General features: G+C 41.0%; 1 protein-coding gene across 2 annotated transcripts in view; it reads right to left on the reverse strand.

Annotated features, from left to right (window-relative positions):
* Window positions 1-16,298, reverse strand: part of LRRC8D (leucine rich repeat containing 8 VRAC subunit D) — an 87,620-nt gene extending 71,322 nt beyond the window's left edge. The window contains exon 1 of one of the 2 annotated variants that reach the window (XM_032217669.1): window positions 16,012-16,298. The gene's annotated coding sequence lies outside the window, so the exon portion shown is untranslated. The remainder of the gene's footprint in view (window positions 1-16,011) is intronic. The other variant, XM_032217667.1, reaches the window with a different exon arrangement.
* Window positions 16,299-16,667: the final 369 nt, after the last annotated feature.

Here is a 16,667-nt window from a genome sequence, read left to right on the forward strand (position 1 = left end):
ACCACAGACTGACCCGGCAAGAAGTAACAACAGAGTAGAAAAATAAAGGAAGTCAGTGGCCATACTGACAAATAAAGCCCTTTCTTATACACCCCCCCACCCCAAAACATGAGGGACGAGTAGAGGTGTAGGGAGTTGATATAACAGACAATAATTTTGAACCAATTATTCTATTTCTTAAAATATGACTGCAAAAGATTATTAATAGAAGCATTTCAGGAAATACATAATTCACTTCCTCAAAGAACATTTCAAGCTTTGAAACTTTTTTTCCCCCCTCAACCGTTGTAGCCCTTAAATCCTCTCGGGCAGATTTCCATGGTTGTTTATAAGAGGATGGAAAATGCTGTTCTGAAGAACAGTGAAGCCCTATACTTCAAAAACAGTGTTGATTCCTCCACATTAAAATAACTTTTACCACTAGAGACAGAGGGGCTGTGTCAGTTAAAATTAGTAATGGGGAAGTGAGCATTACTTACTGTGCTGAAACGGCCAGCTTGACTTAGGACTCACATTTTGCCAAAACACAAAAAGATTATTCAAGTTAAATCTGAATAAAGCTGGATTGTTCCGTTACAGCAGACATACTATTTCAACTAGCCTAATAATTGCATATTCTAAAATGTCAAATTATGCATACCAAAAAAAAAAGAATAATTATTATTTTTAATTAAATGCAGCTTCAGGGAACTGGAATTATTATTTTAAAAGGTGATTCTGAGAAAAGGATGTGAAAGAATTTCCTGATTAAAACCAGCCCCATGAGAGAGCTTCTGTCTGCTCCTCAAGGCTGGAGGTGAATAAGAAAGATGCTCACTGCAATTCAAAGTACGTAGATAAGATAGCCGGGTTAAAGGTAAAAGTTCCCCTTGCACATATGTGCTAGTCATTCCCGACTCTAGGGGGTGGTGCTCATCTCCGTTTCAAAGCCGAAGACCCAGCGCTGTCCAAAGACATCTCCATAATCATATGTAAATGCCAAAGCAATAGCAGTAGCAGTAGACTTATATACCGCTTCATAGGCCTTTCAGGCCTCTCTAAGCGGTTTACAGAGAGTCAGCATATTGCCCCCAACAATCTGGGTCCTCATTTTACCCACCTCGGAAGGATGGAAGGCTGAGTCAACCCTGAGCCGGTGAGATTTGAACCGCTGACCTGCTGATCTAGCAGTAGCCTGCAGTGCTGCATTTAACCACTGCGCCACCAAAGGCGCATGGAACACTGTTCCCTTAAAACCAAAGGTGGTTCCTATTTTTCTACTTGCATTTTTTATGTGCTTCCAAACTGCTAGTTTGGCAGAAGCTGGGACAAGTAACAGGAGCTCACTCTGTTACGCAGCACTAGGGATTTGAACCACCGAACTGCCAACCTTTCTGACTGATAAGCTCAGCATCTCAGCCACTGAGCCCTTTTGATAGCTGGGTTAGCATGATGCTAACTTGGTTTGTTTGTTTTACGTATGACCCAGGCCTCTGTTATATATTACATAATGACTTAATTTGACATGTAAACCCAATCAATGTTTGTCATATGATTTGATCATATGTGGCCACATTTTTAAATTTACAGTACATTATTCTTTGTAAAAAGTAAAAAAAAAAAAAAAAAGGAAGGGAGAAACTAATTCCATCTGTGTTTACAAAAGCAAAAACAGGGTTGAAAACTATTGAGCCTGCTCTACAATTCATACCAACGATTTACTAAGCAATTAAAACAAAGAGCAGTGTATACAACACAACACCAAGAATTACAGTATATCTAGTTTGACATTAAAAAAAGGAAAAAAATATGCAATATATGATAAAGCTCCAAAGCCTAAATCAACAGTAGTAGATAGGCTTTTAACAGAAGCAATGGAGGATTCAAAAAGGATCATCTGGCTGACATTTGCAGTTGCTGGATAATGTAGAAAACAACCAATTTGCTTGTAAAACTTGAGATTTTATATAATACCCATAACAGGGAAAATTATACAGCTCAATCGATCTAGAAATAAGCTGTTCATACAGAGTGTATTAGGATTCTTCCCAATGAAAGAGCCCAGAAGAGTTCCAAGACACAACTACCTAGGTCACATTTTAAATGTGTCAATCAAATGCCCAGGTCCTTATCTCAGCACATTCATGTCAATATAAGAACCAGAACCACAACCATGTGTCCTATGCATGTATGACCGAATACTAGTATTTTTTTAAAAATATATTTTTTATTTATATATTTTTCTTTAACGTTTTCAAATTTCAAATTTAATAGGATTTGTATGCCGCCCACTCCCTAGGGACTCTGGGCGGCTTACAACAATATAAAAACATTTAAAATATTTTTAAAAATACAGAATTAAAATCAATGCAACATCCATTCCATCAAATGGATATATGTATTTAACAGACAGTGTATTGTCTGGGTCATTTTAAATAATAATAGTAATAATGATATTCTTTACTTGTATATAACAGTATTATTCCAACTTTTAATTTCTACCTTTATTATCTAACCATTGATAAAATAAATCCCGTTAAAAAAATATTCTGCATCTTCATTATCCTTTAGCATTAACCTATCCATTTCTACACAATCAATTTCTTTCATTTTTTTACATTTTCATCTGAAGGAGTTTCCTCATTTTTCCAGTGTTGTGCAAATACAGTTCTCTCTGCCATTAAGATGTAGTATTATATATGTGTGTGTGTGTGTGTATGTATATATATATATATATATATATATATATATATATATATATATATATATATATTCCCTTTATTATATTTTTTCTGGCAAAATTCCTAATAAAATATTTCTGGCTTTAAATCTATATGTTGCTGTATCATTTTCTCTAACCATGTATGTATTTTCATCCAAACTTTTAAGCTTTTGGGCACCACATATGGTAGTATGAGCCCGGTATCTGGTTGCATTTCCAACATTTGGTGGATATGTTTTTGAACATCTTTGCTAGCCTTGCTGGTGGCAAATGCCACCTATAAAACATTTTATTCAGGTTTTCCTTGTACGTAGTTCCCATTGTCAATTTGTAGTTTCTATCCCAAGGTTTTTGCCATTTATCTAGTTCTATAGAATATCCAGTATTTTTGTTACTCCAAGTCAATTTTGTGAAAGGAGTGGTCTTGATTATATAAATAGAACTGTTTGCTCACTATTGTGAACAAAATCAGGATAGACCACAGCTTTCCCTCCATCAAATTATCATAAAACAATAAACTTGAACAGCATCAATATCAAAACATCTCTCAAAGTTCAAAAGGTTTGAGTTATATAGGGATCGGGTTAAAAGTTAATTGCAAATGAATTGATTACGAGCAATAAGTATTTTTTTATTTCCTTGTATGAAAGGAAAGGTACAATTAAGCTTCAGTAGAGTATTCTACCTTAACTGGTAGCTGAAATGATGATCATATAAACTCAACCGAGTTCTTGAACTTTTTGACATTTCTCCAGTAATAAAAGCAGTTAAAGGATTATCAAATTACTTAACCTTATTCATTCCAAATGCTATATTATAACCTAAACATTCATAACAATCATTGCAACTTAAATCACCAAGCCAGAGCACCACGCTAGAAAATGTCCGTTATTGTATAAATGTAGTTAAGAAGTAGCTACAAGGAGGCAAGGAGGAATAATAGCTGATATCATAGCAACTGAGAAAAAGTATTACTGTACTTTTCGGAATATAAGATGCACCACAAAGAGGGTGACAATCTGGGTACATTTTATACATTGAACACAGCATTTGTGGCCTCCTGAAACCCCACCCCGTGCATCCAGTTTTTCACAAAAATGGACACACAGAGAGTTTGGAAGACCTGCAAAGTGTTCCTGGGCGCTGGGGAGGGCACAAATAAGCAAAAAATGGGCCCATTTTTCATAAAAATGGGGGTGTTTTTGCCCTCCTGGCCCCCATGAGCTCTTTGCAGGCCTCCCTGCATGCCCAGTTTTGACAAAAAAATGGGCATTTTTTTTTTAATTTACCTCTTCAAAATCTTGGTGCATCTTATACTCCGGTGCATCTTATAGTCCAAAAAATATGGTAAATCTCTTTCCCAATTATAATTTGCAACAACAGGGAAACATGACTTAGAGAAGAGGGTCAGGAGTCTTGAATATCCAGCTGTCACTCCAAATGGACACATTTTTCTCACAATACCAAAAACTCACTTGAATTGATTACACCAATTCTGGCCAGCAAAGCTGTTTTGAACTTAATTTTTAAGAGATGTTTCTCTTTGCATTGATATTTTAGAAACTATTTTTCAGGCTTTATTTTCTTTTTAAAATCACCATGCTGGAAAGATCAATCCTGAAAGAAAATCACATTAAAATTCAAGAAATGTGTCACTGTTTTACTTGAGGTCAAAAATATTTAAACTTAACAAGAAATCCAAATACTACAGTATAACAAAAATGACTAGCAATTTACAAATGGTTAAGCCAGCCAAAGAAATCATGTGACAAAATTTCCTCAATATGAAGATAGCATTTAAAGGCTTTGATTATACAAACAATGTGTTATATATATTTAAAGAGAGTATGAAGGCAAAGATTGAAAAGGTTCTACTTGTTAGGTCAAAAATAATAATAACTTTGTTTGCGAGTGCTACAATTTTGCACAGAAAATATTGAGCCTAAAGTATTAATTAGCAAAACATTGAAGTACTGTATCATTTTCTTTCTTGTTAACAAGCTATATGCTTAAGATCTGAACAAGATAGATCATGGTAATTCAGAATGGACGCGAATTACTTGAGAAGAAATCGTTTCAATTCACTATGATATAATTCAAAATTCTCTGCAAAGGCCCACTGTCCTGAAATTAGTGGTGTTGCAGCACTAGCCAAAGAGAGGAGAGGAGAGAGGAGCATAGCATAGCATAGCGTAGCATAGCATAGCGTAGCGTAACGTAGCATAGCGTAGCGTAGCATAGCATGGCATGGCATAGCATGGCATAGCATAGCATAGCAAAGGAAAGCGAAAGGAAAAGCTTATTTAAAAGTTCATGATGGGGATAGGGAGGAGGAAGAGAACTGGACTAAATGATCAACCCATCTGTCCTCTCCATGAATGGTGTCTTTAATAGATAGCAATTGTCATCAGGAAAGGGTCTGTCATCAGTGAGCAATGCCAATCATTCAACGACAAGCACAAATAATTTATTAGGAGTTTGGAAGACACTGCAAAAGAAACCAGAACATGTAGCTGCTGTGGTTTGAAGGCAACTTTACTTCCCCGAAACAGTGAAGGATGTCTCTACAGAATCACATCTGATTCAAAGGGTGACTATTTGGGCTGTGGGTCAAGCTGGGTCACTGAAATAATTAAACAATTTTTCCTCTCCTCCTACTCTTTAGCAAGTTTGGTAGCAAGACTTCTGGGTTATCTGAGGGGTGGCAGCTTATCATGCAGCACTTTGTTTAATGTTTCTTGAGAGACTGTGGAGCATGGCATTGATTGCCCAACAGGGACAGGTTTTAACTGGGGATGACCTCATAATTCTTTACATCTAAGCATCTCTGGGAAAAGGCAGACACAGCAGCTGGTCTCAGAGTCATATCTCAATTAGACTCAACAGAGAAGAAGAATCAAAACCACCTGAGAGAGATGTTATGTTTCTCTAGTCCACACCATAGGGAGAATTGTCCCCCAGAGAATACGATTCTGTTTTCCAAATCATGCTGTGTACCCGTGTTTGATCATACCAACCCCCATTTTAGGGAGCATTTTCATTTTAGTCCTAATGAAATTGTTTTCTGCCCATGCATAATATTATACACCTTCCTTGATCATATCTTCCTTGAATCAACTTTTTTTTCCCTAAAAAAATTCCAGATGTTGCCATCTTTTCCTGTAAGGAAGATGCTCAAATCTTCTTTTTCCAGCTTTATGGTATCTTTTTTTTTTCAGATCTAGCAATCAAAATTGCATACATGCATATACTGTATTTTAAAAATTGTTATAAGGATATTACAATGTTGGCAATTTTATTTTCAGTTTTTCTTTGCTCCTGATTCCTAGTTTGAAATTTGATTGAAGTTTGATTGAGCAGGCTATTTCTGCAGCCACAGACTTTTACAAAACTCCAGTAATATTAGTTACCTAATTCTACAAGCCTTAATAATTCTGGTTACCTGATAGAAACAAACTTATTTTTTACACATTAAATGTTGGTCTAATGTAGTCGCTTTTACACATTAAATGTTGGTCTAATGTAGTCGCTTAGCACACAGAAATTAATCTTGGACTGTAGTGTTGTATTTCACTGGAAAATTCTGCAATGTTTAAAAAAATCCTCATTTTTTCAAATGTAAATCCTGATTAATATTTCAGGACGACAGTAAGCAATGGAAGGTAGCAATATTTTTGAAAACTGAAAATAATGGGAACTAAAAAAAAGTAATTTTAGTTATATTTTCTTTTTCTTCCAAAATCTGCTTCTTGTAGGGTCAATTTTATCAGATAAAACTATATACCATGTTAACATCTAACGTCTTGCATTTTCAAGGATTTTTGCCTTTTCTCAGTATTTCCCAGCGTGGACAAGTTGCAGGTGTGTAGATTTCAAAGCCCTTTTTTAATTTAGCCAGTATAGCCCTTGCTGAGAATTCTGGGAGTTGTAGTCCACATACCAGAGATTTACCAATTTATCAGGTTGCAAAATTCTAGAAAGTAAGGTCCCAGGCACAAAATCAGGCAGATTATCATGACAGCAGCCAGGGACTGACTTTTGAATGTCAAGATTATGTTTTACCAAGCAAAGGTTCTTCCTGTTCCCTATACCCAGAAATAACTATTGTACCTTCTTGCTTCTGACATTTACACTAGAAAGGGACCATCGTTTTCTCTTTGTGCAATCTTGCTAAGGTAATACCCACTCGCTCTTAAAACGATGTTCTTTTGAACTTTGTATAGTGTAATAATGAACTATAAAGCCAAATGTAAACTCATATCCTAAACAGATGAGTTTCATAGCATACGGTATAAGAGTATTTTTTTTCTTGACTGCCTCTATTTCCAACTATTTTTTAAACTAGTTTATACTTTTAGATTATCTACAATTAAAAAACAACCATGTTTTTTTCAGATAACTCTTGACCATAGGTTGGTGCCACACTAATGCCACCTGGGTGTTATTTGCAATGCCCCTTTAGGGCTGAAGAGAGTGTAATGGCCTTTTTAGTCTTTTTACTTCTGGTGGAAGGAAGAAAAACATTTTTCCAATGCCAAAAGGAACAGATGCAATTTGTTGTTAGTTACATCTTCAGCAAAAGCTATGATTGTAAAATAATGACTAGATAGTCCTTGAGGACCAACTGTGGCCTATTTAACCACATCTTAGAGTGGGGCTGGTGCACAGCTGATAAACAGAAAAATCTGCAGAGGACAGAAAAGTGATCACTAAGGTTAATGAACAACAACTTTCAAGGGCTCCAAAACTACAAGGTGTACACAATATTTATCATGCACTAATATTAAAAAAAATTAAAATCATGATCATTGGGTAGAAGATTTATCGGCTTTCATGTCTTGTAATGCCAGTAATAATGCAAAAAACATGAAAGGCCACATTAATCCTCTCAAGGAAGGTTGCAAGAAAAGCAGAAAATAGTTTTCTTCCTTTAATGCCCTTTAAAAAGGCCATGGAAAAAGTAGGTTAAAGACCTATGCACAGGGAAGTGGTGTGAATCATAAATCAAGGAAGAGATCTGGCTCTGATTTGCTAAGATGAGAGAAAAAAGTTTCTGAAAAAGCAAACTCCTTCCTAGGTGAAACAGCACTGGTGAGAAAAAGTGAAATGGCCCTAGAGTGGCCATTCCTATATTGCCCAAAAAAGAAATATCGACCCATTTCCATTTGCAGATCTAAGACATACAGATGCGAATTCAGGATTAGCTGCTGTAAGTTCAATAGAAACACAACATTTTTCAACACAGTTCAGCCGGCGGAACAGGGAATATCAAGATGGCCGTGGCACGACAACACCGCGGCGCTAAAACCGCGATGTCAAAAGCACGCCCACAACAGCGTGCCGACAACAGCGTGCCGACAGAAGCGCGATTTAACTTAAGGTAAGGTTTAGGGTTAGGTTTAGGGTTAGGTTTAGGGTAGGTTTAGCGTTAGGTTTAGGGTTGGGTTTAGGGTTAGGTTTAGGGTTATTTTTAGGGTTATGTTACAGCACGCTTCTGTCGGTGCGCTGTTGTTGCGCGGTTTTGACTGTGCGGTTTTGTCACTGCGCTTTAGTCACACGCGCTTTAGTCTACCGCGGTTTTGTGGTGGAACCAAGATGGCAACCATAGCAAAAGCCCTCCCACTGTTAAAAGAGGCAAGACTTTGATTACTGTAGCTGCCATTTTGACTTTTTTTACTCCAGCCAAGGATATCCTTAGCATAGTGGGAATACTGTAAACAAAGGATATATGGGCTGACTTAAATGGGCAACCTAAGTTCCCGCTTTTCTTTCCTTCTGATGATTTCTTTTTTAAAAATGGTCGCTGTTCAGGAAATACTCTTGAGTAGAAAATCCTTCCCTGCAAAGGACTTATTTCTTTTAGTAGGCTTACCTACCACTTCAATTGTTAGTTGATTTTGAGGGTTTTACAACCCTTCCGTGCGTAAAACAGATTAAGAACAACAAAGAAACAAACCAAACGAACAACAATACACACAGTTGAATACTCCTAGGTTGAGGAATAATTAATGTAGGTATATATGTATGTACGTACATTTGTACGCACGAAGTATCTCCCTCAATTCATCTCCCCCACAAAGACCTGCTAAAATAACCAGACTGCTTTCTTAAACCCCTCTAATGTTGAGGGCAATTTCACAGGGATGCTATAGAAACAGCTATCCCATCTCATAATTTGGGCCAAACTCCCCATAAGACAGCTCCAGAGCCACAAGAGATAATTATGATTGATCTTAGGAGCTTCTTTCTGTCTTCGCCTTCAGCCTGCTCATTCCTTGACTAAGCTTGGTCTCCCTCTTCCTTTATTTTTTTTTTTTTTTTTGTGCTGTTCAAACCCTGTTGGCAGCTGTCTTGGCTTCCTTAACATACTTCTTTTATTGGATGTTTTTATTTGAGATGTAAAAGCTTAATTCTAAATGCGGTTATTTTATCCACATGTTATTGCTAACTGCCTTGACTGTATATTTTTACTGGAAACGAGGGATGTAAATATTCTATTTAATAGCTATCAACCTACCGGATATAATGGACTTCATGGTACTATTAAAGGATCATAAGTCATACCTTCCTAAATCGGGACAGGGCCAACAGAATTATCTGTACTGTGATGTTAATGGTTAAACAATCCACATGCCTAATTCCTCATCTTCAAGAGCCTTTGCTTACTTATTAAGAAAAACAGACATGTTATTGCCAAGGTAGTTGCAGCTCGGCCTACACTACGCCGGCTGAAACCCTTTTTCCTCCTGACTTCTTTCTGGAACAGACTTGATTGTGCCACAATGCTAAACCATAACGTAGCTCAAGCAACTTCTGTTCCATGAATTCCCAGCAGTTTTAGCCTTCCAGATGTTGCTGAGTAAGGTTCCCCATATCCAATGAATAAAGATACTTAAGATTACAGAGAAAAACCTGCGGTAGGCCAGTGATGGCTAACCTTTTGGCCGTTACGTGCTAAAAGCGGGGGGAGTGCAGGGGGGGGTCATGCCACGCATGTCCACACCCATAATTCTATGTGCCCACTCCCGCCGATGTGCACCACTCCCCCTGCTTGTGCACACAATAGCACGGTGGAGCTGTTATTCACCCTCCCCAGGCTCAAGACCCTTTCTGGGAGCCTGGGGAAGGCGAAAACGGCCTCCCCCCCCCCCGGAGGCCAAAAACAGCCTGTTTGCCAATTTTTTGCTCTCCCCAGGCTCCAGAGCCTTTCTAAGAGCCTGGGGAGGATGAAAACAGCCTTCCTCACCCCCCTGGAGAACCTCCGGAGGCCGGAAGCTGCCCATTTTCCTACTTCTGGTTTGTCTGTTCGGCCATTTTTCACCCTCTGGAGACTTCCAGAGGCTTCCCTGAAGCCTCTGCAGGGTGAAAAATGGCCCAACGCGCAAATTGGAAGTTTGGGGATGGATTTCCGGGTTGCCCGTATGGCTGTTTTTCGCCCAATGGCCCAATGGGCAAACTAGAAGTCAGTTCCTGAACCTCCAGTTCACACGTTGGATTGTTTTTCGCCCTCCAGAGGATTCAGGGAAGCCTCCAGAGGGCGAAAAACGGTAAAAAATGAAGGCAGAAATCAGCTGGCCAGCGTGTCCATGCCCGCTAGAGCTGACAGGGCAGCGCCTCACGTGCCCTAAGAAATGGCTCCACGTACTCTTATGGGATGTGTGCCATAGGTTTGCCATCATGGCTGAAGGCCCTGTTTGGCAGGAGTTCCCAACCCCAGTGCCATGGACCAGTATCGGTCCATAGTCTGTTAGGAACTGAGATGCACAGCTGGAGGTGAGCGGGGGGGAAGCGAAATTTCATCTGTATTTGCAGCTGCTCCCCAACTTCTTAGCATCAAGGCCTTAGATTAAACCTCAGATTATGAGGCATTAGATTCTCAAACCCTTCTGTAAACTGCACATGCGAGGGATCTATGTTGCACGTTCTCCCCCACCCAGAGGTGGGTTCCTACCAGTTCGCACCTATTCGGTAGAATAGAAGAGGTTCCACCAGTGGACCCAGAAAGCAGGCCACACCTACAGAAGAGGTTCCAAAAATTTTTGAAACCCACCACTGGTCCTTGGATATGATTATTCTACACTATCATGCTCATATTTATAAACCTCAGTGCCTCTGTGAAAGGTAAGGATGACTACTGTGTTTGTGGTGCAATCAGAACATTGCGTGTGTTGAAGTTGTTTTAACGCAAACCAAAGATGCCTTTTAAAAAACAAGTTTACATCATATTCTTATGCATGCCAGTGCTGTGTGTGAGGTAATTTAAGGTGGTTCTGACAAGTGTCGTTGGCATCTTCATATCCGGTCACATGGGCGGCAAGCCACTCCCATCCGGTCACATGGGCGGCAAGCCACTCCCATCCGGTCACATGGTTGGCAAGCCACTCCCACAAAGGAGGCCACACCCCCAGAGTAGGTTCGAACAATTTTTGAAACCCACCACTGCCCCCACCCCACAAATTAGTGGAAAAATTGTCTTCCACAAAACCGCTCCCTGGTGCCAAAGGTTGGGGACCACTGCTATATGGTATTGATGAATCTTGATTTATTTCCAAGGTTTCTATCCTCTCTGCGCAGACTCCAGCCATCTCCCCAACATGAGTGCGTGCCTCCCGCCAGTCAGCTGGTCTTCGGGTCTCTGCCATGCATGCGTGGGGGATGGGGCACTTGGCACTAAAAAGGTTAACTATCACTGATATAGTTCATTTTTTAAATAAATAAAGTTGGCTTCTGCAAAAAAAAAAAACCTATAGCCTAGTGAATTTTATTTCATTAGTTTGCAACATATGAAAGGGCACAAGTTGTGCACCCCTGATGTAATATTACAGGTAGTTTTCAACTTACAACAGTTCATTTAGTGAGAGTTCAAAGTTACAATGATACTGAAAAAAGAGACTTACGACCATTTTTCACAATTACAACCTTTGCAGCCCTCCCATGATCATGTTATTAAAACTCAGATGTTTGGGAATTGGTTCGCATTTATGACCGCTGCTGTGTCCCAAGATCATGTGATCCCCTTTCGTGACCGTTTGCCAAGGAAAGTCAATGCAAAAGCGGTTCCACCACAAAACCGCGGTAGACTAAAGCGCGTGTGACTAAAGCGCGGTGACAAAACCGCACCGTCAAAACCGCGCGACAACAGCGCGCCGACAACAGCGCGCCGACAGAAGCGCGCTGTAACATAACTCTAAAAATAACCCTAAACCTAACCCTAAACCTACCCTAAACCTACCCTAAACCTAACCCTAAACCTAACCCTAAACCTCACCTTAAGTTAAATCACGCTTCTGTGGGCGCGCTGTTGTCGGCGCGCTGTTGTTGGCACGCTTTTGACATCACGGTTTTAGCACCGCGGTGTTGTCGGCGCGCTTTAGTCTACCGCGGTTATGTCGTGCCACGTGCAAAAGCCAGGTTCACTTAACAACTGGGTTACTAATTTATCAACTACAGTGGTTCACTTAACAACTGCGGCAAGAAAGGTCGTAAAATAGGGCAAAACTCACTTAACAAATGTCCCACTGAACAATCAAAATTTTGGGTCGAAAGTTGAGGACTACTTGTTCACAAATGAGATACAGGTAGTCCTCAACTTAGAACTCTGAAAAAAGTGACATGATTGGTTTTCACAGTTACAACCGTTGCGGCATCCTCTTGGTCACATGACCAAAATTCAAACACTTGACTCGTGTTTATGATGGCTACATTGTCCCAGGGTCATGTGATCGCCTTTTGCGACCTTCTGACAAGCAAGGTTAGCAATAGCAATAGCAGTTAGACTTATATACCGCTTCATAGGGCTTTCAGCCCTCTCTAAGCGGTTTACAGAGTCAGCATATTGCCCCCAACAACAATCCGGGTCCTCATTTTACCCACCTCGGAAGGATGGGAGGCTGAGTCAACCCTGAGCCAGTGAGATTTGAACAGCCAAACTGCAGAAGTGCAGTCAGCTGAAGTAGCCTGCAGTGCTGCATTTAACCACTGCGCCACCTCGGCTCTCCAAGGTTAATAGGGAAGCCAGATTCACTTAACAACCTGGTAATTAACTTAACAACAGTTAGGGTGGCAAAGCAAGGGAACTCTCAAAGAGTGTTTCATAATATTTTGAAATGTTATGTTTGAATTACAGGTAGTTCTCGCCTAACAGTTCATTTAGTGACTGTTGGAAGTTACAACGGCACTGAAAAAAGTGACTTATGACCACTTTTCACACTTATGACCATTGTTGCATTCCCATGGTCACGTGATTTGCATACGGATGCTTGACAACTGTATGAACTCCCCGCGGAGATTCGGACCCTCACCTCTCTCCAGGCCTTCCGGAAAGCCGTCAAAACCTGGCTGTGCCGGCAGGCCTGGGGTTGATGAGTTCCCCTCCCCTCTCGACTTGTATGGCTGTATGACTCTTGGGTATTTTAATTACGTGTATTGTGTTTGTATCCCCTTTTCCCCTTTTGAGTTGTTCGCCGCCCTGAGTCCCTCCCGGAGAAGGGCGGCATACAAATAAACTAAATCTTAATCTTAATCTAATCTTAATCTCACATTTATAACTGCCGCAGCGTCTCAGAAGCATGTGACCCCCCCCTTTGGCGAACTTCTGACAAAGAAAGTCAATGGAGAAACCAGATTTGCTTAACATGTTACTAATTTAAGAACTGCAGTGATTCACTTTAACAAATATGGTGAGAAAAATGGGGCAAGTTCACTTAACAAATTTCTCAAAATGTACATTTTGGACTCAATTAGGGTCCTAGGTTGTGGACTACCTGTATAGAAATATTGTGGAGCTGCCATTTAAGAGCAAACCAAAGAATCTTTAATCCAGGGGGAAACTGTTACATCTGCAACAGTGGTGGGTTTCACATTTTTTTAGAATCTCGTCTGTAGGTGTGGCCTGCTTTGTGGGAGTGGCTTGCCAGCCATGTGATTGGGTGGGCGTGGCCAACTTGTAAAATGTGGTGAAACTCACTTAACAATGCTCTTGCTTAGCAACCAAAATGTTAGCTCAGAAACTGGCATTTGAAGCACGCAAGTCTTAAAGCTGTCAAGTTACAAGACCCTTGCGCCCCTAACCATTTAGGAAAAAAAAAAACCTAGGGTGTTCAAATTTGACAGCTTTAAGACTTGTGGACTTCAACTCCCAGAATTCCTCCTCCAGTCATGTTGGCTCAGGAACTCTCGCATTGAAGTGTGCAAGTCTTAAAGCTGTCAAGTTACAAGATCCTTGCACCCCTAACCCTTTCGGGAAAAAAACCCCAGGAGTGTTCATACTTGACAGCTTTAAGACTTGTGGACTTCAACTCCCAGAATTCCTCCTCTCGCTCTTCATCTTGATGATGTGCGGATGGGCGGCGGGGGGGGGGGAGCTGGAACAGGTTCTAAACGGCACTGTAGATTTGTGGAACCTCTTCTATAGAAGAGGTTAGAACTGGCAGGAACCCACCCCTGATCTGCAAGATTATACTACCTAAAGACATAGTACTGAACTATAAAAGGTCTTTATGATGCTTTTCCCAGCACAAAATGGACATGAATGCATTTGCTGCCACCCGAGGCTTCACAAATTAAAAGAGCAATGCCTGGAGGGCATGGCAAATAACATTTCATATTTATGGCCTTTCATCTCTACCACACCTAAGCTGCAACACACTTCCTCCTTTCTCCTGGCACATACAGTACTCAACTATGGAGAGATTCATCTCCCTCCAATTACTTTCCTTCCCATATCAGCAGTACAATTAGTTACTTTCTGTTCTCAGCAGCAGCTGCTATCCTCAACTATTATGGATGCCTTTCGGCAAGTCGCTGTTGGCAGCCAAAGGAGGGGGGGGGAGAGAGGGGAGAGAACAAACAAAAGACTTTTGCAATGGAATTTAATCTGAGGATATTAGCCTTCCCGATTTCAGTGGTCTTGCTACAATTCTGGATGCATTCCCACTTTCCATTCATAACTGTCTTTCTCATGAATGAGAAGCATCAGACCTTAGTAACAAGATATTTCACTGTATTTTCTATTGGTATGGCAAAAGCCGTAAGCATTTCTCATGCATTGGTATCCTATGTTTTAGAATGCTTGGGCTTTGAAGTTGATGTCTTTCTAAGTGATACTAGCACCTTCATTTATTTTGATACCTTTAGATAGCACTTACATCAACTTTGGGTTTGTTCTTCGGGCAAAAACAAAAACAAAAACCCACTTCTCTTACATCTGCCCAAAGAAACAGGGGAAGGGAGTGACCTGAGGATTCCTTAAATTAGTAGGTGAAGTCACACAACTGTGTCACACAGTACATCTTTCTGGATAAGATTTAACTTAATCCAGCATTGCAAGGCTCGTCTTTAAAATGCAATATCTTCTTCAAAGGAAAAATCACTAGTATTTTATTTTCTCATATGATGAATGAAGCTGGTTTCTGGAAAAAAGAACACCCCAAAAACTATAGACGACTGAATTTTATTTCATTCGTTTACAAAGGAGATGAAGTTTCATCTTTACCGTGAAAATCCATTTTCATTCAGATAGTTAATACCATCTAGTTTATACAGTAGCACAGAAGATAGTTTACAGACCTTGTCACAAGCCTTCTAGTCTGTTAATATTTCATATATTTCTTAACTTTTACGAAAGGAGAGAAGTATGTTGCCCAAGAAACTAGCAGTCTAAGCATCCTTCTGAAGCAGTCAGAAATGTGAGGAAAAGACCTATCTTTCTATTTGCAAAAGAGAGCTAGTCCAGCACAGTCCAAAATAAAAACCAGAGAATTTATGTGCAGCGCAGGAATAAACACGTCTATTAATACCAGCAAAAGTTGTGTTCAGTATCACACACTGCCATATTGTGGCTTTGTCAATATTGCAACCGTTTGCAAGCAGTCAATCCTGACTCATTAAATAAACCGCGCGTAAGCTCCGCGGTGTTTACTACTTGCACTGACTTCCAGGTAAAACAGGTGCAAGTTTAAAGTCTTAAGGCTATCATCTCACCTTCACTTACCTGAGCACAAGACTCACTGAAGGCAAAGTCTGACTTTCCAACCTTCCCCGAGACCTGAGCTTTGTGCTTCAAACGAATCGCTTCCTGGCGAAGTCAGCGCCTCTTCCCCACCGCCCCAAAGGGACGCCAATACCGGCCCACCGGCCAAGATTGTTGTAAAAAGGGATGCCCCGCATTAGCGTGACGGCTTTTGCCAACCTCATCACGGGTGAGACTGCACAAAAAATCTCTGATCCGCAACACAACCGGCCGAAGACCGTAGACCCTCCAGTTAGCAATAATATCAAATCAGCCGGCAAACCGGGCGTTTTTTACGCACCTCACCAAGCAGCAACAGCAGCAGCCGCGGAGAAGAGACTCACTCTAGCAGCCGAGCCCATGCAGGCGGGGCCAAATGCACCGGGCGAGGGAACGCGGTCCAAACCCGGGCGAGGCAAGCTTTAGACGAAGCCCCCGAGCTTACCACTTCGGCCTTGGCTGGAGGAAGGAAGAAGCAAACCTCCACCATTTTTTTTTTAAATCACGCCCGGTCTGGCTGCTACCCTCGTTTCTCTCAAGGCAGAGCGAAGCGAATGGCTGGGCCCTATCCAATGGCGCCAGAAGCAGAGAGCCCATGTGATTTGCTGGCGACGCCTTTCCTCCCCGCCTCGCCGTTCAGGTGCGGTTGCAGCCAAACCGAGCCAGGGCCCCCGAAAGGAAAGTCCGGCACGGCCCGGGTGCTTTTGAGGGTGGGTGGGTGATGGGTGGTTGTATTTGCTATTTTCTTTTGACAGATTGGCCTCCAATGCCCCTCTGCACCATCCCGAAGGACAGGTGAACGGGGAAGAGCGCGGAGATGCGCCTAGGAGGAGGAGGGGGGGAATTGCCGGCTAACCCTGCAGCCCGAGATACCTCTTGACGGCGACCCCATTGGATTTATTTGACTGACTTGATTTGGTTTGTCAATCGTTTACAAGATAATAGGTTTAAGAATAA

This window comes from Thamnophis elegans, chromosome 5, assembly GCF_009769535.1.
Source record: "Thamnophis elegans isolate rThaEle1 chromosome 5, rThaEle1.pri, whole genome shotgun sequence".
NCBI lineage: Eukaryota > Metazoa > Chordata > Lepidosauria > Squamata > Colubridae > Thamnophis > Thamnophis elegans.